Genomic DNA, 26,295 nt, shown 5'->3' on the forward strand with positions numbered 1-26,295 from the left:
ACAGAACCAATAGGATATGTGTGTATGTGTATGTGAGTTGGTGTGATGATAATTTTAAGAGTATATGGGCTAAGGGATGTTCAGATAGCTGGTAAAATATTTCCAAGTAGGTCTGTGAATGTGTTTCTGGGAGATATTAGTATTTAATTCAATAGACTGAATAAAGAAAATTGTGCTTACAAGTAGATATGGGCATGATCCAATTTGTTGGATAATGGGGTGATAATTTAAAAGGCATAGGAAGGGAAAATTAGCTCTTGGCTTCAGCTGGGATATTCATCTTCTGCTCTCCAACATCAGTGTTCCTAATTCTTGAGCCTTTACATGGAGACTGGAACTTTTCCCTGTTCTCAGCTCTTTGAGTTTGCACTGCACCCAGGCATCAGTTTTTCCTGGGTTTGAGGCTTGCAGACTGCAGATATGAGACTTCTCAAACCTCCATTATCAAGTAATCCAATCCCTCATTATAGATCTTTGTCTCTACCTATAGTCTATCCAGCCATCCTGTTCTATTTCTCTGGAGAACCCTGACTGATACAGCTAGCAAGTATAAATTATGAAGGATAATCTGACAGGCTGGAAACAGGCTGATGCCCATAAAGCAAGCTGGCAGACTAAACTACTGCACTATTGAGGTAGAATTTCTTCAGGAAACAGGTTTGGCTCTTAAGGCCTTCAAGTGATTAGATGAGGCCCACCCACATTATCAAGGTTATATTCTTTATTTTTTTTTTAGTTTGTAGATTGCACATGATACCTTTATTTTATTTACATTTTTTTGTGTGTGTGTGTGGTAGTGGGGATTGAACCCAGAGGCCTTGTGCATGTGAGGCAAGCTCTGCACTGACTGAGCTATGTAACTAGCCCTTGTTTGTTTACTTTTTTTTAATTTTTTTATTGTTGGTTGTTCAAAACATTACATAGTTCTTGACATATCATATTTCACACTTTGATTCAAGTGGGTTATGAACTCCCATTTTTACCCCATATACAGATTGCAGAATCATATCAGTTACACATCCATTGATTTACATGTTGCCATACTAGTGTCTGTTGTGTTCTGCTGCCTTTCCTATCCTCTACTATCCCCCCTCCCCTCCCCTCCCCTCCCCTCTTCTCCTTCTACCCCCTCTACTGTCATTCATTTCTCCCCCTTGTATTATCTTTCCCTTTCCCCTCACTTCCTCTTGTATGTACTTTTGTATAACCCTGAGGGTCTCCTTCCATTTCCATGCAATTTCCCTTCTCTCTCCCTTTCCCTCCCACCTCTCATCCCTGTTTAATATTCATCTTCTTCTCATGCTCTTCGTCCCTACTCTGTTCCCAGTTACTCTCCTTATATCAAAGAAGACATTTGGCATTTGTTTTTTAGGGATTGGCTAGCTTCACTTAGCATAATCTGCTCTAATGCCATCCATTTCCCTGCAAATTCTATGATTTTGTCATTTTTTAATGCAGAGTAATACTCCATTGTGTATAAATGCCACATTTTTTTTATCCATTCATCCATTGAAGGGCATCTAGGTTGGTTTCACAGTCTTGCTATTGTGAATTGTGCTGCTATGAACATCAATGTAGCAGTGTCCCTGTAGCATGCTCTTTTTAGGTCTTTAGGGAATAGACCGAGAAGGGGAATAGCTGGGTCAAATGGTGGTTCCATTCCCAGCTTTCCAAGAAATCTCCATACTGCTTTCCAAATTGGCTGCACCAATCTGCAGTCCCACCAGCAATGTACAAGTGTACCCTTTTCCCCACATCCTCGCCAGCACTTGTTGTTGTTTGACTTCATAATGGCTGCCAATCTTACCGGAGTGAGATGGTATCTTAGGGTGGTTTTGATTTGCATTTCTCTGACTGCTAGAGATGGTGAGCATTTTTTCATGTACTTGTTGATTGATTGTATGTCCTCCTCTGAGAAGTGTCTGTTCAGGTCCTTGCCCCATTTGTTGATTGGGTTATTTGTTCTCTTATTGTCTAATTTTTTGAGTTCTTTGTATACTCTGGATATTAGGGCTCTATCTGAAGTGTGAGGAGTAAAGACTTGTTCCCAGGATGTAGGCTCCCTATTTACCTCTCTTATTGTTTCTTTTGCTGAGAAAAAACTTTTTAGTTTAAGTAAGTCCCATTTGTTGATTCTAGTTATTAACTTTTGTGCTATGGGTGTCCTGTTGAGGAATTTGGAGCCCGACCCCACAGTATGTAGATCGTAGCCAACTTTTTCTTCTATCAGACAGCGTGTCTCTGATTTGATATCAAGCTCCTTGATCCATTTTGAATTAACTTTTGTGCATGGCGAGAGAAAGGGATTCAGTTTCATTTTGTTGCATATGGATTTCCAGTTTTCCCGGCACCATTTGTTGAAGAAGCTATCCTTCCTCCATTGCATGCTTTTAGCCCCTTTATCAAATATAAGATAGTTGTAGTTTTGTGGATTGGTTTCTGTGTCCTCTATTCTGTACCATTGGTCCACCCGCCTGTTTTGGTACCAGTACCATGCTGTTTTTGTTACTATTGCTCTGTAGTATAGTTTGAAGTCTGGTATCGCTATACCGCCTGATTCACACTTCCTGCTTAGTATTGTTTTTGCTATTCTGGGTCTTTTATTTTTCCATATGAATTTCATGATTGCTTTCTCTATTTCTACAAGAAATACCGTTGGGATTTTGATTGGCATTGCATTAAACCTATAGAGAACTTTTGGTAATATCGCCATTTTGATGATGTTAGTTCTGCCTATCCATGAACAGGGTACATTTTTCCACCTTCTAAGATCTTCTTCTATCTCTCTCTTTAGGGTTCTGTAGTTTTCATTGTATAAGTCTTTCACCTCTTTTGTTAGGTTGATTCCCAAGTATTTTATTTTTTTTGAGGATATTGTGAATGGAGTGGTTGTCCTCATTTCCATTTCAGTGGCTTTGTCGCTGATAGACAGGAATGCCTTTGATTTATGCGTGTTGATTTTATATCCTGCCACTTTGCTGAATTCATTTATTAGCTCTCATAGTTTCTTTGTAGAGCCTTTTGGGTCTTCTAGGTATAGAATCATGTCAACTGAAAATAGTGATAATTTAAGTTCTTCTTTTCCTATTTTTATGCCTTTAATTTCTTTCGTCTAATTGCTCTGGCCAGTGTTTCGAGAACTATGTTGAACAGAAGTGGTGAGAGAGGGCATCCCTGTCTTGTTCCAGATTTTAGAGGGAATGCCTTCAATTTTTCTCCATTCAGAATGATGCTAGCCTGAGGCTTAGCATAGATTGCTTTTACAATATTGAGGTATGTTCCTGTTATCCCTGGTTTTTCTAGAGTTTTGAACATAAAGGGATGCTGTACTTTGTCGAATGCTTTTTCCGCATCTATCGAGATGATCATATGGTTCTTATTTTTAAGTCTATTGATGTGGTGAATAACATTTATTGATTTCCGTATATTGAACCAGCCTTGCATCCCAGGGATGAATCCTACTTGATCATGGTGCACAATTTTTTTGATATGTTTTTGTATCCGATTCGTCAGAATTTTATTGAGGATTTTTGCATCTAGGTTCATTAGAGATATTGGTCTGTAGTTTTCTTTCTTTGAAGTGTCTTTGTCTGGTTTAGGTATCAGGGTGCTGTTGGTCTCATAGAATGAAATTGGAAGTTCTCCCTCTTTTTCTATTTCCTGAAGTAGCTTGAAAAGTATTGGTATTAGTTCCTCTTTAAAGGTTTTGTAAAACTCTGCTGTATACCCATCCGGTCCTGGGCTTTTCTTAGTTGGTAGTCTTTTGATGGTTTCTTCTATTTCCTCAATTGATATTGGTCTGTTTAGGTTGTCTATATCCTCCTGACTCAATCTGGGCAGATCATATGACTTAAGAAATTTATCTATGCCTTCACTATCTTCTAATTTATTGGAGTATAAGGATTCAAAATAATTTCTGATTATCTTCTGTATTTCTGAAGTGTCTGTTGTGATATTGCCTATTTCATCCCGTATGCTAGTAATTTGAGTTCTCTCTCTTCTTCTCTTCGTTAGCATGGCTAAGGGTCTGTCGATTTTGTTTATTTTTTCAAAGAACCAACTTTTAGTTTTGTCAATTTTTTCAATTGTTTCTTTTGTTTCGATTTTATTAATTTCAGCTCTGCTTTTAATTATTTCTTGCCTTCTACTTCTTTTGCTGTTGTTTTGCTCTTCTTTTTCTAGGATTTTGAGATGAAGTATGAGATCATTTATTTGTTGGTTTTTCCATTTTTTAAGGAATGAACTCCAAGCAATGAATTTTCCTCTTAGAACTGCTTTCAATGTGTCCCATAGATTCTGATATGTTGTGTCTGTGTTTTCATTTATCTCTAAGAATTTTTTAATTTCCTCCTTGATGTCTTCTATAACCCATTGATCATTCAGTAACCTATTGTTCATTCTCCAAGTGATGCATGATTTTTCCTTCCTTCTTTTATCATTGATTTTCAGTTTCATTCCATTATGATCAGATAAGATGCATGGTATTATCTCTACTCCTTTATATTGTCTAAGAGTTGCCCTGTGACATAATATATGATCTATTTTTGAGAAGTATCCATGTGCTGCTGAGAAAAAAGTGTAACTGCTTGATGTTGGGTGGTATATTCTATATATGTCAATTAAGTCTAGGTTATTAATTGTGATATTGAGTTCTATAGTTTCCTTATTCAACTTTTGTTTGGAAGATCTGTCCAGTGGCGAGAGAGGTGTGTTGAAGTCTCCCATGATTATTGTATGGTGGTCTATTAGACTCTTGAACTTGAGAAGAGTTTGTTTGATGAACATAGCTGCACCATTGTTTGGGGCATATATATTTATGATTGTTATGTCTTGTTGGTGTATGGTTCCCTTGAGCAGTATGTAGTGTCCCTCTTTATCCCTTTTGATTAACTTTGGCTTGAAATCTATTTTATTTGATATGAGTATGGACACTCCTGCTTGTTTCCGAAGTCCATATGAGTGATATGATTTTTCCCAACCTTTCACCTTCAGCCTATGTATGTCTTTTCCTATCAAATGCTTCTCCTGTAGGCAGCATATTGTTGGGTCTTGTTTTGTGATCCATTCTACTAGCCTGTGTCTCTTAATTGGTGAGTTTAAGCCATTAACATTTAGGGTTATTATTGAGATATGGGTTGTTCTTCCAGCCATATTTGTTTATTTATGTTACTAAACATGGTTTGTTTTCCTCTTTGATTATTTTCCCCCCTTTACTGTACTACCTCCCACTGTTGGTTTTCATTGTTATTTTCCATTTCCTCTTCCTGTAATGTTTTGCAGAGGATGTTTTGAAGAGATGGTTTTCTAGCTGCAAATTCTTTTAACTTTTGTTTATCGTGGAAGGTTTTAATTTCATCTTCCATCCTGAAGCTTAATTTCGCTGGATACACAATTCTTGGTTGGAACCCATTTTCTTTCAGTGTTTGAAATATGTTATTCCAGGATCTTCTAGCTTTCAGAATCTGTGTTGAAAGATCAGCTGTTATCCTGATTGGCTTACCCCTAAATGTAATCTGCTTCCTTTCTCTTGTAGCTTTTAAAATTCTCTCCTTATTTTGTATGTTGGGCATCTTCATTATAATGTGTCTAGGTGTGGATCTCTTATGATTTTGCACATTCGGCGTCCTGTAGGCTTCTAGGATTTGGGATTCTGTCTCATTCTTCAAGTCTGGGAAGTTTTCTTGTATTATTTCATTGAATAGATTGCTCATTCCTTTGGTTTGGAGTTCTATACCTTCCTGTATCCCAATGACTCTTAAGTTTGGTCTCTTTATGTTATCCCATATTTCTTCGATGTTCTGCTCATGGTTTCTTAACAGTCTTGCTGAGCTGTCTATGTTCTTTTCAAGTTGAAATACTTTGTCTTCATTGTCCGATGTTCTATCTTCTAAGTGTTCTACTCTGCTGGTAGTATTCTCAATTGAATTTTTAAGTTGGTTTATTGCTTCCTACATTTCTAGGATTTCTGTTTGTTTGTTTTTTATAACCTCTATCTCCCTGTATAGTTGATCTTTTGCTGCCTGGATTTGTTTGTGTAATTCATTGTCGAAGTGATCTTTCATTGTCTGATTTTGCTGTCTAATGTCTTCTTTGAGACTCCAGATCATGTGAAGCATGTATATCCTGAATTCTTTATCTGACATTCCATCTGCTGCAGCTGTTACCTCTTCTAAAGTTGAGTTGACCTGCATTGCTTGTGGTCCTTTCTTTCCTTGTCTTTTCTTATTGCTTGTGTTTCTTTCTGCTTGGTGAAACTGTTTTGTTTTTGAAAAATTTTTCCCCCCTATATGTTTATATTGCTCTTGTATAGTTGAAAAGTCTCCCTTGCAGGGTCGGGCGGCAGTCTGCCTACCTTGCAGGCGCTGGCGGCGGCTCTGCTCTGCCCCTCCTCCAATTGGTGTTACGTGTCTACCACGCCCGCTGACCCCTGGGCCTGTTCTGCCAGTCGGTCACAGGTCTGCCTACCTTGCAGGCTCGGGCGGCGGCTCTGCTGTGCCCCTACTCCAATTGGGGTGACGTGACTACCGTGCCGGCAGGCCGCTGGGCCTGTCCCGGGCGCGGGCGAAAGCTCTGCTCTGCCCCTACTCCAATTGGGGTGACGTGTGTACCATGCTGGCAGGCCACCGGGCCTGATCCGCCGGTCGGTTGCAGGTCTGCCTACCTTGCAGGCACGGGCAGCGGCTCTGCTCTGCCCCTCCTCCAATTGGTGTGACTTGTCTACCACACCCGCGGACCGCTGGGCCTGTTCCGGGCGCGAGCGAAGGCTCTGCTCTGCTCCTACTCCAATTGGGGTGACGTGCCTACCACCCTGGCCGGCCGCTGGGCCTGTTCCACCGGTTGGTCGTAGGTCTGTCTACCTTGCGGGAACAGGTGGCGGCTCTGCTCTGCCCCTACTCCAAATGGGGTGACATGTCTGTCGCGCCGGCAGGCCACTGGGCCTGTTCCGCTGGTCGGTCGCAGGTCTACCTACCTTGCGGGCGCGGGTGGCGGCTCTGCTCTGCCCCTACTCCAATTGGGGTGACGTGACTACCACACCGGCGGGCCGCTGGGCCTGATCCGGGCGCGGGCAGCAGCTCTGCTCTGCCCCTACTCCAATTGGGGTGACGTGTGTACCACGCTGGCAGGCCGCTGGGCCTGATCCACTGGTCTGTCGCAGGTCTGCCTACCTTGCAGGTGCGGGCGGCGGCTCTGCCCTGCCCCTCCTACCACACCCGCGGACAACTGGTCCTGTTCTGCCGGTCGGTCACAGGTCTGCCTACCTTGCGGGCGCAGGTGGCGGCTCTGCTCTGCCCCTACTCCAATTGGGGTCACGCCAGCGGGCCGCTGGTCCTGTTCCGGGCGCGGGTGGCAGCTCTGCTCTGCCCCTCTGGCTTGATGATAAAGTGAGAGAGACTCGGGTGTTTGTGACTCACTTTCTTTACCAGGAGACCAACTGTTTCTGTTGCCGCTGGTATCGATGAAGTTCTCTCCTCCGCCGCTTTCTGATGACATCAGATCTCTGCCATGTTGGTATCCCATGCGAATGGCAGCATTTCGTTCCCTTTGCCGGGTGACCAAAGCAACGGGTGAGTCCTGACCGGCCCTCACAGGCCCCGTCTCAGTCCTGTTGCCACTGCCTATGAAGGCTCGGTTGGTATTTACCTCCACAGTATTCAGCAGGACCCGGACCGAGAAGCAGTTTCCGCGGATTCTTTAGCCCTGGGCCAGAGCAGTTTCGGGAACTGGAATTCGGCCGCTCCGTGCTCAGTGTATGTTCTGATAGGAGCAGGCTCCAAGAAGCAGTTTCTGCGGGTTAATTAGCACTGAGCCTGAGTACGTTGTCTGCGAGCTGCAGGCGAATGGCAGCCTGAAATTACCTGTTCTATGGCTGAATGAGCTGCGATCAGTCGAAAGCAGGGATGGTGATGTCAGCTCTCCAAGATGGTGGCCGCTGGCTTCCTCTGTGGTCTGACTGGTGTGGAGAACCGAATTGGACCGCTTCCTTCCCCCGTCTCAAACCAAGAATTCAGCACTTAGTACGGTGATTGCACAGCTGGCAGAAGCCCACGGAAACTGCAGCACTTTATCTTTGCGTTGCTATCTCCTCGTTTCCCAGCGCGCAGCGCAAACTCTAGCCGTGGGGCGATTTGCTGAATAAGTAGCGTGACCCTCCGCGTGGACAAATCTCTCGCGTTTGAGCCCCTGTAGCTGGTCCTCGTGCGATGGAAATCCTTCCTCTAGGTTTTGGAGCACCCGAATTTTGCTGGAAATTCCTAACAAGATAGCTTTTAGCCTTTCTAACTCGTCATTCTCCCACACAGTGACGCGGTACACGGGGGTAATGCACTCCCTTCTCCGCCATCTTCCCGTCTCTTCAAGGTTATATTCTTTAAAGTCAGCTGATTAATAAGTGTTAACTACACCTACAAAATACCTGCACAGCAACACCTAGATTACTGTTTGATGAAACAACTGGTCCTAGCAAAGCTGACAGATAAAACTATCACAGCTGAGCACAGTGGTGTATACCTGTAATACTAGTGACTCAGGAGGCTGAGGCAGGAGGATCACAAGTTTAAGGTCTTCCTTAGCCACATAACAAGCTGCTGTCTCAAAAATAAAAATAGGCAGCCTCAGCAAAAACAGGGTGCTAAGCAATTCAATGATACCCTGTCTCTAAATAAAATTCAAAATAGGGCTGGGTATGTGGCTCAGTGGCTGAGTGCTCCTGATTTCAGTCCCTGGTACCCATCCACCAAAAAAGTAAATATATATATATATATATATATATATATATATATATATATATATATATATATATATATATATATATTTGGGGATATAGTTGAGTTGTAGAGCGTCTTTGGGTTCAATCTCCAGACTGTCTCTCTCTCTCTCTCTCTCTCTCTCTCTCTCTCTCTCTCTCTCTCTCTCTTATACACCTTACTGCATAAATACTCTATGGTATTTCCATCTGACACACAGTTTTCCTAATTTCCTTTTTCATTTTTTTATGAGTCACAAGCCCTTGATGCTTCTCTAAGGTACATCTGCACTTAACTGCCATGCTAGCATCTGAAACACGATCAAGATTCTCAATGGGAACACATACTCCCTTTCCTTTTTAAGCACATCACAACATTCCCTGGTACTAAAGTGCAAGATGGATATATACAGATGAGGGAATGATAGATGTGAAGAAATGGCCATTTGTTTTGTGTTATTTTAGAGACACTGGGATTTCCAAAACTCATAACTATAAACCATGGTTCAGGCAACTATGGTTTGTGGGCTGAATCTGGCCTGCTCTTTTTTTAATTGATTTTATTATTTTTTTTAAATGCATAACAAGAGTGGAATGCATTACAATTCTTATTACACATATAGAGCACATTTTTCCTATCTCTGTATATAAAGTATGTTCACACCAATTTATGCCATTATACATGTACTTTGGGGTTTTTTTTTGCATTATAATTCTTAACACACATATATACCACAATTTTTCATATCTCTGTTTGTATAAGGTATGTTGACACTCAATTTGTGTCTTCATGCATGTACTTTGTATAATGACGTCCATCACATTCCACCATCCTTGCTAATCCCCTTCCCCCTCCCTTTCCCTCTCACCCCTCTTCCCTATCTAGAATTAATCTAATCCTCCCGTGCTCCCTCTTCCTACCCTACTATGACTCACCCCCCTTATATCAGAGAAAACATTCGGCATTTGTTTTTTGGGATTGGCTGACTTCACTTAGCATCATCTTCTCTAATGCCATCCATTTACCTGCAAGTGCCATGATTTTGTTCTTTTTTAATGCTGAGTAATATTTCATTGTGTATAAATTCCACATTTTTTTAAAGAGAGAGAGAGAATTTTAATATTTATTTTTTAATTATTGGTGGACACAACATCTTTGTTTCTATGTGGTGCTGAGGATCGAACCCGGGCTGCACGCATGCCAGGCGAGCGCACTACCGCTTGAGCCATATCCCCAGCCCAATGCCACATTTTTTAATCCATTCATCTATTGAAGGGCATCTAGGTTGGCTCCACAGTTTAGCTACTATGAATTGTGCTGCTATAAACATTGATGTGGCTGTGTCTCTGTAATATGCTGATTTTAAATCATTTGTGTATAAACTGATGAGAAGGATAGCTGGGTCAAATGATGGTTCCATTCCCAGTTTTCCAAGAAATCTCCGTACTGCTTTCCAAATTGGCTGCACCAATTTGCAGTCCCACCAGCAATGTATGAGTGTGCCTTTTTCCCCACATCCTCGTCTACACTTATTGTTGTTTGTCTTCATAATAGCTGCCATTCTGACTGGAGTGAGGTGATATTTTAGAGTAATTTTGATTTGCATTTCTCTGATTGCTACAGATGATGAACATTTTTTGTATATTTGTTGATTGATTGTATATTCTCTTCTGAGAAGTGTCTGTTCAGGTCCTTGCTGGTCTGCTCTTTTTGTAAGTAAAATTTTGTTGAAACACAACCATATCAATTCATTTCTATATCATCAACCTATAACAACAGAGTAGTTGTGAAAATGTCCAGGAAGCCCAAAATATTTACTATCTGAACCCTTAAAGAAAAAGTTCATTAACCCCTTCATAAGGCTATCAATCTGTAAGTGCTTGCAATCCCTCATTAGGAGGACTTCATTTGAGAATGATTTTATTGGTAAAGGGAAAGACCTGGGTAAAGTACTCCAATGTTCATGAAGTCAAATGCTTTTCTCCTCTAAGTCTGGGGTGGATAGGAGAAGGGATAAAGGAAGTTGGGGCATTTAGAGGTGCTATAGGACAGAGTATATGAGTAAGGGTGGGTGTGATTGTGAAAATCATTTGTCCGCATAGGATAAATGCAGAAAACAGAGAAGACCATCTTGGATACTATTCCCTACAACATCTGACAAAGAGAAGCCTAAACATGGAAGAATGGCATGGAGATCACTGTAACTGAAACCTTGAACAAATACCAAAAAGATAGAGATTCCAGTGAAAATGAATTCAGTTAACCTCAACAAGGATTAATTGAGCACTTCATCTATACTAGCAGATAAAATGTAGAAAATCTAGCTGACAATAGAAAATTTGATCCATTTCTGTCAGTGGGGCTTCCAAACTTGGAATAATAGAATCAAATTTAACTGCACCCTCTCCCTCAACCACCAGCCAATCGGTCATCTATCTTTTCTTTTTTGAATCATTCCCAGTTCTACCAGCCTATACCAGACTGTAATCAATCAACTCAGTCAACTAATAATCCTTTGAGGCTAAGATGAATATATGAAAATATAACTGATAACACCATACAACAAGATTGAGAGGAATAAAATTCTAGAAAAGGAAGATTGTTGTGGTTTGGGTTGATTAGGGAAAGCTTAAATACAGACATGACAACTCAGCTGAGCTTTGAAAATTACAGATGTGTGGAAAGGGGTGCACCTAAAGTAAAGTGGTGGGCCTAGCAATGGCCTAAAATGTGGAATGTCTTATTATTATATATAATATTTAATATATATAAATATTTTGTTGTAGATTGGCATAATACCTTTATTTATTTATTTGTTTGTTTGTTTATTTTTATGTGGTGCTGAGGATTGAACCCAGTGCCTTACATGTGCTATGCAAGCACTCTACCACTGAGCTACCATTCCAACCCCTGGAATGTCTTATTTTTATAACACATTGTGAAACTAAGCCAGACCCTAAAACTCTGCCACTAAAGATAAGGAAAACCTTCAAGTACAGTCATCAACCTCTACTCAGGCTATGTGATCACCAAGGAATTGATTGTATATATTTAGATTGCTCACTTAATGAACATGAGAAGGTGTGTGTGTGTTGGTTAATGGTCAGTTATATCCAGAGAGACTGACTTAGGCTTAAGATCACAATTTGCTAGGAAGCAAGTAATATTCCACCAACACACTCCTTGCAAAATGAAACAAATCCAACATGAAAAAATAAAAGTGGCATTCATTTCTACATTGAGACCATGGTAAGAAATTTTATCATTCATTCATAGCATTGTAAAATTAGTAAGAAATAAAAATTATTTGCTTCTGGTTTGTTCCCCAAGTTCACAAAAATACCAACTTATCCACCACAAAACATGAAATAGTCTGCAAAACATGTATGAAAGCTAAATCTTGGAAACTCTATCCTTTGCTATTATCTTTTAGAGACTAATTCAATCCAAAAAGAAGCTATCACTGAAACTGAGTGTAGGGGCACACACCTGCAATCCCATCTACTCAGGAGGCTGAGGCAGGAAGATTGGAAGTCCAAGGCTAGCCTGGGACTTCACAGTTTAATCATTTCCCTTTTATCAAAAGAAAAGGAGATGGGGACATAGTTCACTGGTAGAGCATACTGCATTCTATCTCCAGCAACACAAAAATGACTATGCTGAGTTAAGTTAGGAAATATACATTATATCTAGGTAGGAAAGTGTGGGGATAGCATATGTATATTCATCAGTGGCATTTGTTTTCTTTTTATTTCTTTTCTTCTCAGTTCTGGGAATCAAACCCAGGGACACTGAGCTATATCCCCAGCCCTTTTTATTTTTTATTTTGAAGTTGGGGTTATCAGGATCTTGCTAAGTTACTGGGTCTGTCCTTGAACTTGATGATCCTCCTGCCTCATCCTCCCAAGTAGCTGTGATTACAAGACGGTGCCATGGTGCCTGGCATCTTCATAGCCAGTGCCCAACATGCAGGAAGTGAATACTGATCACACTCCACTAGGAATTCTCCATATAACATATCCCTGCTCACATGTCCAATGACATCTAGAATTTGTTATAATAGTCTTATTAAGTATTGTGTTAGTCAGCTTTTCATTGCTGTGACCAAAATGCCAAACTTAGAACAACTTAGAGGATAAAAAAGTTATTTTGCTTCATGGTTTTAGAGATTTAGTCCCTAGTTGGCCAACTTCATTGCTCTGAGCCCTAGGTGAGGAAGAACATCATGGCAGAAGACAGCTATCAGCTCGTGACAGACAAGTAGAGAGGGGGAAGGGGCTTCAAAAAAGATGAACTGTTACAGGGCATACCCCCATGACCTACCTTCTCCAGCTGCACCCACTCGCATACAGTTAGAAACCAGTTAGTCCAGTCAAACTAGCATGGAGTAATTAGGTTAAAACTCTCAGATTTTAATCATTTCATCCTCTGAACATTTTGCATTAACAAAGGAGATTTGGCGGGGGACATGTCATATTGAAACCTTAACATGTATGTCAATATAGATGCATTGAAGTCATTTGAAGTTTTGAAGCAATACATCATCCTCATCTATGCTGATTATTCTCTCACATCAATGCTGGATTTCAATCACAATCTATCCACACGAGAGCCAGCACTATGTGATTGAGAAGCTTGTCCATGCATGAGGTATATGAATAACATTCCTGATGAATAACATTTAACAGGAAAATCTGGTGTTTACCTGGTGTTGCCCAGGGTAGAGGTAACTACAGATATAACAAAAAACTACTTCAGATCCCCACCTATAATCCAGCCATCAGGCTAGATACCCTCTTGCATTCTCCAAAAGACAATGCTGTGTCCTCACCAGAAGACAAATTTTTCTTTTATTAAATGAAACCTATCTCCATTCCAACATACATGATACTCTGAATGTGGTCAGAAGAATGACTCCCTCAAAGATGTTCACTTCATGTTCTTCAGAATCTGTGAATAAGTTATCTTAATGGAAAAGGGGATTTAATGTTGCTAATCATTTACCTTCAAATGTAAGATTATCCTGTATTTTCTGGAAAGACCCAAAGTAATCACAAAGGTCCTTAAAAGTGGAAGAAGTTCAGGAGACATAATAGGAAGTCTTGGCCTCACATTACTGGCTTTGTATATGGAACATGGGGACATGATTCAAGGAATATGGACAATGTCTAGAAGCTGGAAAAGGTAAGGAAATGGGTTCTCTCCTAGCACTGCCAGAAGAAACGTAGCTCCACCAATATTTTGATTTTAGTTGACAGCCATTTCTGACTTACGACCTTTAGTGTTGTAAGATAGTAATTTGCATTGGTTTTAGCTATTAAATTTGTGGTAATTTGTTAGAGGAGCGGTATAAAAATATTATAGCATGGACGTTCTAAGAGTTATACCAGAGACTCCCCTGGGTTCCAGAACAGAATTTTGAAATTTAGCCCTGTGCCACTGGAAAATAATGATGGTTAAGAAATCCTTCCACCATTTTGTGTACTTGGAGATGACTTATTGTAAAAAATCATCCTTCTACATATGATTGTGCATGACTCCCTTACTTACCTATATCAAGGCCAGGCACCAACTCTCTAAGTGCACATTCTTTGCCATATAAATTAAATGGTTGGTCAATGTGAATCAAGACTGATCAATGTGAACAAAATACAAACTAACTTAACTACATTTTCACCTGGCTTTTTCCATCCCCACAGACCCCTAAACTTTCACTCAGTCTCAGACTAAACAAACATAATGCAGAACATCCCTTCCTGAATTACTGATTCTTCCGGAAAAGTGACTGACTGCAAAGGAAGACATCCTTGATCAACCATCCTCCTAAGCCACATGCTCATTCCCCCAACACCAGGTTCTTTGTAGTCTTACTTACTCCTTCATAAGAAAGAAGAAAACATTCCACTTGACCTTTGAAATGCTTGCAGCTCTTTTGATCAGAAGGTTCTCCCCATTGCAATAGTCCCCTCCAGTAAAGTCTCTCTTTACCAAAGTCTGTATTTTTTTTTCTTTTTTCTTCTTTCTTGTTTCCTTTCCTTTTATTTTTTTTGTGTGTGGTGTTGGGGATTGAACTGAGGGCCTCAAACATGCAAAGCAAGTGCTCTACTAAGCTCTACTAAGCTATATCCCTTGCCCTCTTTATATAATTTAATTCATAGTCTTCCACGGGCCTAATGTGTAGCTGTAACCTGATTTCTCTTTGGTAATTGGCATCAGTCATTCCAGTTAGTAGATTAACCCCTTTTATGCCAGTTTGTTCAAAGAGACCAAAATGCCCAGATGGCACTCCCAACCTCCAGTTCAATGGAACTATTATTGTCATCCATAGTGGAAGCATGCTTACCTTGGGAACTAATATCTCCAAATAAACACAGCCCAAAATTCCTGGAATGGAAAGCCATAATTCAGAAAGTGACTTATTAGGTGTCATCAAAAGCAGAGCCACTCCCACCCCTTGATTTATCAACACATGTATTCTGGGAATGGGGAGACAGCACCACATTATGGACTCTTCATAAACTGCATCCTGTAACACTTCCAATACAATTCGGGTGTTTTCTTCCAATTAACATGGCGATTGAGTTGTCAGTAATTCATTCCACCTTCAGCTGAACCAGCTGTTTCTGGGTAAGGGGGTATGTGGTAAGACCAATTACATCCATGGATTTGAAGCCATTGCTGCACAGCTTTTGCTATGAGATGAGCTCCCTAATTAGTTCCCTGTGTGGAATGCCATGAAGGGTAGATTAGGCATTCATGAGCCCATGGATGGTGATCCTGAGAGAAGCATTACCAGAAGGGAAGATTAACTCATATCTATATTTATCTATATCTAAACCCAAATTTGCATGTTTATTTTAAGGAGGACAAATATTTTACCCTTTCATGGTGAAAGATGTCCAATATCATCAATCTGCTACCAGATGGCTGGCTGGTCCTCCTAAGGAATGGTGCCATGCACGGGTCTCAGTGTTCGTTTCCACCATCAGGTTAGACATTCAGAAATAGATAGCTGCAGCAGGTCCGCCTTCATAAGAGGAAGCTCACGTTGCTCTGTTTATATATAGTTTCCATACCAGACACTGAGGCCACTTTTTACATTGGCCCATTGAGCAAGCACTCAGGTGGCTAGAGAAAGAAGCTACTGACATTCACAGAGTCTTCACAGTCTATACCCATTTTGAGTCATCTATCCACAAAACCTCTTCCCCAGATTTACTTATATCCACACTCCTGACCCACTCCTCAGTAACAGCTGCCGGAAACAACACAGCCCCTTGGTCCTGCAGTGTCCCTCCACTGCCCTCTACTGGTAAAACTCAACATTAAAAACACTGTAAAGGAGAAGTTAAATGAACACTTAAATGACCTCCTCATTTCAATATCATCAGGACTTTGCCTATTTGCATCAGAATCTTATATGACTGTTGAACTAGTAAGTAAAACTTTGAGTCTATAAAATAGCTTAAAAAGTATGTTCTCCAAGCCCAGATCCATCTGTTACGTTAAGGGTTTGGTATTTTTATGTTTTCAGGCACATATTCCCCCAATACCTGAAAGTGTCCCTTTATAGTATTGCCAAAAACCCTTGAACTCTCTTTATTCTACCCCACAGAATACTTCCCCCATTATTCAAAAGTCAATTTATACATTTATTCTGCAATGGTGGATGCTTCATAATGGCAATTAGGATACCTCATCTGCAAACCTAAGGCTTGAAGGCTCAGAGGAAAGAAAGCATTGAGAGGTTTTATGCTAAAAGGTCGCCTCCCTTTCCTGGAAGTCTTTTTGAGATGGAGAAGGTTGAGTGATTTGCATTAGGAAAGAATAGCTGATGTTAAGAAAAGTACTACTAACTGGCCTGATACAGCAATTACATTCTACACGTGAGATTTTACTATTGCTACAGGACCCTGGGCATTGTTCAAACAAGCAATGCCTGAGATGGCTTAGACAATCAGTATGTCATCTGATGTGCAGTATCCTTGTGCATGGTTGGTATCCAGGGTTTACCCCAGTGGTCTAGTGTCCACAGTGGACATAGAGTTGTTCCCAATTCCATGAGTCTCTGCATGGTTTAGAGGCAGGTAGTTTTCCCTCTGCTCAAAAAAAAAAAAAATGCAAGGCTATTTTTGTTCAGCTCCTCTGTATGCAGCAGACTGGTTTATTATATAGGAGATCACTTTTGCTTTGAATTTACTCCTCCCATCTCTCATAGACCACCTTTATGTCTATTGTCACCTCATTTAGTCTTCAAAGCCTCTTCATTTATCAGCACCCTCCATGCATTCAGTAGCACCCCAACACTGCCTTTCCCCAAAGTATTACGTTTTTAAATTGCTTCTTATTCAATTTTTCTTCCCTTTATATGCTTCACTTTACCTTAAAGCACTTGAAAACTTTCCTTTTCTCAGCAGAATGATCCTCCCCAGTTGTTGGAATGATAGGAATTACACTGTCAAGGTGAAGACTTACTAAACTCCATCCCCCTTTCTCTCACTGGTGCCCTGTTAATATACTAGGAATTGGGTACAAAATCACTCTTGAGTCTGGGGGAAATAAGATATATTTTAGTCACATCGTCACTTGGATTTGCCTAATGACCATACTTTTTTTTTCCATCTGGGATCATATTAAAAATTCTTACGGAGAAGTTGGAGTTCAGAAAAGAAAAGTAAAAGTAGGAAACAAAAACTTTGCCAAGCAGAGACTATCCTTTAGCAATAATTATGATCATTGTTGAAAATGATTATCTTCTCTACAGGATCTTCAGTTTCCTTTTAGAAGCTCCCAATTTTCTCTTTGCCCTTTTCATTTTATAAGCAATTATCTTTAAGTGCAACTGAAGTGCCAGGAATCTGAGTTATTCTTAAAATTGAAAACTACCAAGTTTAAGGAATAAATGTAAAAATTGATGGTACTTTTCACATGCTGTCTCTGCAAGCTTGCAATTTCCATAAAGAAGGAATACAAGGTACTTTATTTGTTTCATTATAAACCACCACATTAGCCAGGCATGGTAGCACACACCTATAATCCCAGTTCCTTGGGAGGCTGAGTCAGGAGGATTGCAAGGTTACAGCCAGTCTCAGCAACTTAGTGAGGCCTTAAGCAATTTAACAAGACCCTGTCTCAAAACAAAGAAGGACTGAGGACGTGCTCAGTGGTTAAGCACCCCTGGGTTCAAACCCTGGTACCAAATAAGAAAATAAACCACCATGTTCACCATACTTTTAAGATAGGGTCAAACCGTCACTAAGAATAGCATGCCTTGTGTATGTACCTCTACCCTAAATTGGTTGGGGTTGCCGTGAGAAGAGGCATCAGAGATTTCCACTCCTATGAGGGGGTATGTTCTCTAGTTGTCTTACGTTGAACAATCTATTTGATTTGGGAGCCTCAGTTTCCTAATCTGCAAAACACACAAAAAATTATTTCTTTATTACCAGATGACTGTGCAGACTAATTGAGATAATATGTATTAAAAATGCTGCATATATTCTTAAATTTTAAATGAATGAAATGAGGGGTACCTGTATTTAGGATTGCATGATGGTTATGAGATTGAATTTGAGTCAGGTGAAATACAAAATAACACAAAACACTTGCTTTCCCAAATGGTTGCTATCTTAGAATGCTAAAGCTTTTGATCACTGAGGGAAGCTAGAGGTCATGATATTTCCCATTTTGATAACTAATTATCAACTCTAAAAAAACCTATGCACAGGCAAATGCTTCCCATTTCTCTCCTTTTTCCTCTTGTCTGTGCCACACCCATGTCAATACCATACCATTTTTTTTATAGGATTACAGGCAGTTTCTTTGTTTGTTTGTTTCTTTCTTGCTTGCTTGCTTTCTTTCTTCTTCTTTTTTTTTTCTACTGGGGTTTGAACCAGGGTGCTTTACCATTGAGCTACATCCCCAGCCCTTTTTAAATTTTTTATTGATTCTTTTGGTTGCATATAACATTAGGATTCGTTTTGACATAATCATAAGAGTATGGAATATAATTTGCTATAAGTCAGTCCCCATTACTTCCCTTTTCCTTTTAAATTTTGAAACAGCCAAATTGCTGAGGGCATCACTACGTTGATGAGACTGGCCTCTAACTTGTGATCCTCCTGCCTCATCCTTCCAGATTGTTGAGATTACAGATGTTGATCACTGCACCCAGTGTTATTGGTAGTTTCTAAGCAGATTTGCTTCTAGTTGGAACTGGTGCGAGATGGTGGTTCATCTTCCTTCCTAGCACCATATTTAAGTACATAATTGCTAACTTAAACTTGATCATGGTGGGAATGTTAAAGTAAGTTGGAAACCACTACAAATCAGGTGATTTGCTTTTGCCTTTCAGAGAGCTGGTTGTTAAACATTTTCCAGCATGCATATCTTTTTTTGTGTGTTCTTGTCTGCTTAGAGAGATATTGACTCTCTTCCTGAACCAGATACGAGAGTTTGTTTGCACATAACTGAAAACCCAACAAACAGTAGTGTAAATACATCTGTTTTATAGTGGGTACTATGGGGGTCACCCTGTTTATACTGCAGTGGCTCAACTATGCCAGGAAGAGCCATGCTTTTTTAGTCGTTCTATTCAGGCTTCTTTAGCACAGTGGCCTGGTGAGTCTTCCTTTCAATCCAGGTATTGCAGCCCCAGACAATACATTTTGCACATGGCCACCAGTAACTGCAAGATGTCCTAGTAAATGTGTATTCAGCTTTTTCGAACCCTGCAGTAGAGAAATTAAGAGAGAAAATGGATAGGATTGAATTTGGAGGAGACATTAGCTCAAAATCCATTCATGGTTATTTATATCTTAATGTTAGCAGTTTCAGTGTGAGTGCAAAGAATGAGTCAAAGCATGAAATTGGCAGATGTTGTCACCTTGTTTCTTGTAGAAACAGTTGTGGAGGCCTGGGGTTGTGACTCAGTGGTACAGCGCTTGCCTAGCACATGTGAGGCACTGGATTCCATCCTCAGCACCACATAAAAATAAAGAAAGAAATTAAATAAAGGTATTAAAAAAGAAAGAATTATGGGCCCAAATTTGTTCCATGGAACATACCTTTCTTTCTTCTAATGCCAGAAGTCTAGGCTACTAGTCCTCCATTATATGATGTTAGTTGCATGTGATAATTCTGTTGCATGTTTATGACTAGTGATATGAGTCTTTGTAGATCCCATTATGGAGTCACTAGAGTTGCCTGTGCTACTCATATCCAGATGTGTTTATAACTCTTTATGCACTCCTAGGTCTGAGATCTTTTCTCACAAATCAATAGTCTATAGATCCTAGCACCTAGAGACCTGGCTAGATGGTAATGAGTCTGGTGACAACCAGGTCCCTAGTGCCTCTGATCCTTTCTCTCTGAGTCCATGTTTCAACGAACAGCCTGCAGCACTGTTTTGATTTCCTACTCTGAAGAGAAAAGTGAGTGTGAATAAAGCATTTATTGTTCATGATGACCCGCATTTGAGGTTGCTCTCCAAGGCAGATTGCAGTTTATTAACTTCTCATGAAAATGTTCAAACACATGAAGTTTGAAAAGTGATATGAAGAAACTTCATGCGCCCATCATTTATCTACAATTATCAACCCATGATCAATAGAATTAGATCTTGGCACCGTCCCCTTCCTCCCACCATGAGATTATTTTGAAACAAATTTCAGACCTCATAACATTGCAGCACTTGAATGCATATGAATATGCACCTGAACTTGTTTTTTTTTTGGGGGGGGGCGGTTACTGGGGATTAAACTCAGGATATCCCCATATCCCCAATTCTTTTAATTTTATTTTGAGACAAATTCTTCGTAAGTTGCTGAGGCTGGCCTTAAACTTGTGATCCTCCTGCTGAAGCCTCCAAGTTGCTGGGATTACAGGCCTATGCCACTGTGCCTGGCTATGAGCTTGTATTTTAAAAGAAGGTATAGAAATATTTTTGAATGACTTTCATTAAATATGAAATTTACAGTAAGTGGCTGTTTAGGGGAGAGACACTTTCCTTCTTTGTGGGGGTAGGGTGGGTAGAGATGCAGAAAGGATGACTGACTACATGTTCCACCTGTAATATTTTATAGAGGTCTTGCCTTTTATTTATGTCATACATATTTGTCATCTCATCTTGATTATAAATTCTGAAAAGGTGGGAGAGTGCTTATTTTATTCACATTTTATTTTCAGCTTTGCATGAAAGGTTGTTTTTCAGAAGCTGCAAGCCTGAGCTGTTCCTTGTTTATTCAGTTTTTCTATGACATCAGCCTTGTATACACAGTTTAGTCCCAGTTATCTGTTATATACCAGTGTTTCAAAATACTGTTAGTTTCCAAGCTTCAGTATTGGAAAATGAATTGCTAGTTTGGGGCCCTTATTTATAATTCTCACTCTGTATTCTCTTTATTAGACTATCCTAGACTTGAGTATCTGATAATAAGTCGCCTTCTTTATGAAGGAAAAAAATCAATATATTGTTAGTGGTGTTTTTCCACATGAAATGAATAGATTAAATGAGCTTTTACCTCATTAAAACAGTTTATTTTTGAACAGTAAATGGGGGTCATGAGACCCCCAAGAACTGGGTACCTTCTGGAAAAATTTAATGACCTGGTTTCTTTTTAGATGAAACAGCTCCAGCCAAAGTTACTTTGTTCTCTATGACCTAATCCATAACAGGAGGCCGTGCTGATGATGTCTAGCATTTGCCTCCCTTCCAGGCAGCTTGTGATAAAGTAGGCTAATGGTAAAGTAAAGTATCTTATGCTATTGAGCGTTAGGATCATACTTCATATTTTGCAAAGTGCTTTTTCATTATTTATTACTCACAACCTACCTATGAGATCTCCTGGCTGTCTTATCTCCCATATTGTGGCTGAAATATGACTAACCTATGTTCATAAATGCTTCAGGAAGCTGAAATGAATATAGGTACCAGCTGACATACAAACACCCAACATTCACAATGGTCAGCCTACCCTGCCCTTGGAAATGGAGGATGCAGCTCCTCAAGTGAGTGGGGAATAATTCCATTTTCCTATGTGTCCTGGGATTGCAGGTATGGGAGTTGAGAAAGAGGGGATTGAGGGCAGGTGATTATATGCTTGTGGTCACTCAACAGAGGATTCATATTTCCATAAACACGTTGCTACACCTAGGTTTGTATACTCACGTGGGTTCACAAATATCCAAATAACCCAAAATGCAGTGTTCTATCACTCAGTAGGGTCTATCATAGCTTTTATAATTTGTTTGGAGTACACTGCAGTATTCACAAAATTTGAACTCCGAGTTTATATGCCCATAAAAACTGCCCACCTGAGGAAAGGCATTTAGCATTTTTGGGTAGCATGTATCCATGGGAGAGTTACCTGTTTGGGAGCAACTCCCTTTTTCTTCTCTGAAGGTATCAATACTGATACTTGATCACATTCTCTTCTAGAGGAGTTTCTAGAATTTGACAGCCTTTACGTAAGTATGTTCTGTTTAACTGACACAGTAAGTGGTAGGTGACCTCCATCTAGTTCATAAATGCCAAGACAGTCATGAATGGGAAATAGAATTCTATTCAGAGCCACTTTGTGCTTGATACCGAGATTGGTGCCTTCTCAATAGACCTAGGTTGCTGTGGCTTCAGACTGCTTATAGTGCACGGTGTAATCCTTCCAAGGATTCACTGCTAGTTGATTCTTACAGATGTGTACAGCTAAAGTGAAACATTAAGCTAAACCAGAGAAAAGAAGATAAAAATCCATTCACATTACGTGTGTGTGTGTGTGTGTGTGCGTGCGCGCGTGTGTGTGTACACAAATATGAATTCTCTGGTAAATCGTTCAAAATAAGTTAATGATATTTACTTAAAGAAGGTGAAAGATTTTCTTCCAAAAGAGTCATATTTAAAAAGAAAAATATCTTTAGTATTTCTTTCTAATGATGATATGATTATTAGAGACTGAACACAGGGGTGCTCCACCACTGACCTATATTTCTAGCCATTTCATTTTTTTATTTTGAAACAGAGTCTTTCTAAGTTTTCCAGGATGGCCTTGAACTTGTGATCATCCTTTCTCAGCCTCCTGAGTCACAAGTGTGCACAACCACACTCAGTACTGTGTAGTATTTTTTTTATAAACTGCTCTAGATTAAATGTCAAAATTGAACCTCACTCAGGCTTAGTTCTAATATTGACTAAGTTCTTTCTAGGGGCACCTTACCCTTTCTGGACCTGTTTCTTCATATGTCAATTAAGGGTGTTGGAATAGAGTGACTTGTTTTTGCTTGTGTGTTTGTTTGTTTTTACGTTTGTTTTAAGACTTTTGTTCTATTATCCCAAAGTAACAGACATTAACAGATGTATCTGGCTAGTGATGTATCTGGCTTATCCTGAAAAAGCAGAGAATCTTTTCTCAGAGGATGGCAGTGGAAACTTGTTTCCTCCTTCTCTTTTTCTTTCTGTCCCAGAAAACCATTCCCATTCATGTGCCTGTTTTCTGCTCAAGACATGTACACACCAATTAGGTCACATACCTTACTAGCAGTCTTATTCAACACCATGTTTTTTAGCTCTTCTCTATTTCCTCTCTGATAACCCTGCTATTGGAGCTCTTGCAAAGGCCCCCCTGAAAATGTTACTCAAAGTTTCCTTTTGAAGGCTAGTTAGTTGACTTCCTGGGTTTCCAGCAGCAAGCTGTATGTTGTTTTGCAACCAATTCATAAATTTATTGATTTCATTGACACCATTTTATTGAAACAGGAAAAGAAATGGGGGAAAGCATATTTTCACTGAAAACCAGACCACCTACAAGTGTTTTCTAGTAATAATTTATGTGAGGTTTATCTAGAAGCATGGAATATAGTAGCTAACTTTCTCAAAGATAATTGAAGAAACTAGAAAAACCCATTCAAAGGAGGGAGCTAATAGTGCCTTTATTAAGGTTTGAGATAATGATTGTGTAGACAGAGTTAGGAGAACAGAGAAAATACTTCATACACATATTCTTATCAATATTATGATTAGAACTGTGAACACTCTTTAATAGTTTGATTTTACTCAACTGTAAAACTCTTCAGAGAAAGAAGGGATTATTATATAATACTAAAATGATATGTGTATATAGCAAATGACATCCAAATCATCCTTGAAAGAAAGCAGATGTTCTAGGTACAGGCTGATCCAGATTGGGCATTGGTGTTGGTACATGGGAATAAGTTCATTGACACTGTTCAGAGCTAAAATCTGAATCAGAAACCAGGCAGATAAACAATTCATCCATGCTAACAGTATGAAGGGATATATCTGAAGTACAGAATTCAGAAAATGAAAATCTGGGATTGATAGCAAAATAAGAGCAACAGAAATCAGTCTGAGCTGTGGGTGAGGTAGTATCTGTTATAAGCACCTGGCTGGCTCAGGCATCTATGATACAATATTTGTGAAATAGAAAAGTTAAATGGAGTTACATAACTGTTATGTAGTGGGGGAACATTTTTTTTTGCAAAAATAAGTGCATTTATTAGGTGCTTACCAGCCTCTTGTCTTCATAGAGAGATGGGAGAGACTAGGGTGCTATATATACAAGCTCTGGGGTTAGAAAGAAACATGTATCTCCTAACTCTGAAAAATAAAAGAAAAAAATTCTGATGTTTTCCTTAAATTGTCGTTGTCTCTTTCAATTCAAGGTGTTTGGCATGTACACTCAAGCACTTTGGAGCAAGAAAATAATTAATATTTATGGGAAAAGGTAATAGAAACATAGGACCATAATAAATTTAGGTTTCCATTGTTGTAGAGAAGCCTTTTGGATTGATGTCATCCCATTTATTGATTATCAAGTTTTACTTCTTGTGGCTGAAAGAGTCTTGTTCAGAAAGTCTGTTCCTGAGCTGATATGTTGGAGTGTTGGGTCTACATTTTCTTCCAGTATGTACAAGGTTTCTGGTCTAATTTCTAGGTCTTTAATCCATTTTGAGTTGACTTTTGTGCAGAGTGAGATAGGGGTTAAATTTCATTCTACTACATTGGATTTCCAGTTTTCCCAGCATCATTTGTTGAAGAGGCTATCTTTTCTCCAATGTATGTTTTTGGCACCTTTGTCTAATATAAGATAACTGTAATTATGTGGGTTTGTCTCTGTGTCTTCTATTCTGCACCATTGGTCTTCATGTGTGTTTTGGTGCCAATACCACACTGGTTTTGTTACTATAGTTCTGTAGTATAATTAAAGGTCTGGTATTAGAGAGCCTACAGAATGGAAGAAAATCTTTGAAATCTGCACCTCAGATAGGGTGTTAATTTCCAGATTATATAAAAAACTCAAAAAAGTTAACATAAAAAACTCAAATAACCTAATCAATAAATGGGCAAAGGAACTAAACAGACACTTCTCAAAAGAAGAAATATGAATGGTTAACAAATATATGAAAAAATGTTCAACATCTCTAGCAATTAGAGAAATGCAAATTAAAACTACATTGAGATTTCATCTCACTTCAGTCAGAATGGCATTTATCAAGAATACAAGTAATAGCAAATGTTGGCAATGCTGTGGGGAAAAGGGTACACTTATACATTGTTGGTGGGACTGCAAATTGGTGCAACTACTCTGGAAAACAGTATAGAGAGTCTTCAAAAAAAAAAACAAAAACTAGGAATGAAATCACTATTTGACCCAGCTATCCCATTCTTTGATATGTAACCAACGGATTTAAAATCAGCATACTACAGTGACAGAACCACATCAATGGTTATAGCAGCACAATCGAAAATAGCTTAACTATGGAGCCTACCTAGATACCTTTCAACAGATGAATGGTTAAAATGTGGTATATACACAAGGGACTATTACTCAGCCTTAAAGAACAATGACTTTATGACATTTTCTAGTAAATGGAAGGAACTGGAGACTATCATACTAAGTGAAATAAACCAGTCCCAGAAAGCCAAGCTTGAATGTTTTCACTGATCTGTGGAAGTTAACTCACGGTAAGGGAGGGAGGGTAAGAATAGAAATTTGGTAGATTAGACAAAGGGTAATGAAGGAAAGGGAGGGATACGTGAATGGGAAAGACAATGGAATGAATCTGACATCACTTTCTTATGTATATATATATATGAACACACCACAGTGAATCTAACCATAATGTACTTCCACAAGAATGGGGTCCTAATTAGAGTCAGATATATTCCATGCTTGCATAATTATATCAGTGGATTATTCTACTGTCATGTATAACTAAAAAGAACCATTAAAAAGTTAGGTTTCAAAAATATACCAAAAGTAAGAAAGAGTAGGTGACAACCATGGGCTGGAGAGCAGTTTGAAGACATTTTCAAAGACTGGTAGAGTGCCTTGATTCCCTTAGACTTTAGAAATTACTTAGCATCTAAAATAACTAACCTATTGGGTTATAGAGAGCAGATGTTGGCACATTTGGGGGCTCTAGTTGTATGTAGCCATCCTTTAATAAATATGGGTGAATTAATTACAAAATGGCCAGAAAATAGAAAGTTATTTTGCAATTAAGGTCAAGGAAACTATCTAAAGTTACTGGAAAA

Source organism: Marmota monax, unplaced genomic scaffold (assembly GCF_021218885.2).
Source record: "Marmota monax isolate L192 unplaced genomic scaffold, Marmota_monax_Labrador192_F-V1.1 WCK01_AAM20220418_F8-fsc00054, whole genome shotgun sequence".
NCBI lineage: Eukaryota > Metazoa > Chordata > Mammalia > Rodentia > Sciuridae > Marmota > Marmota monax.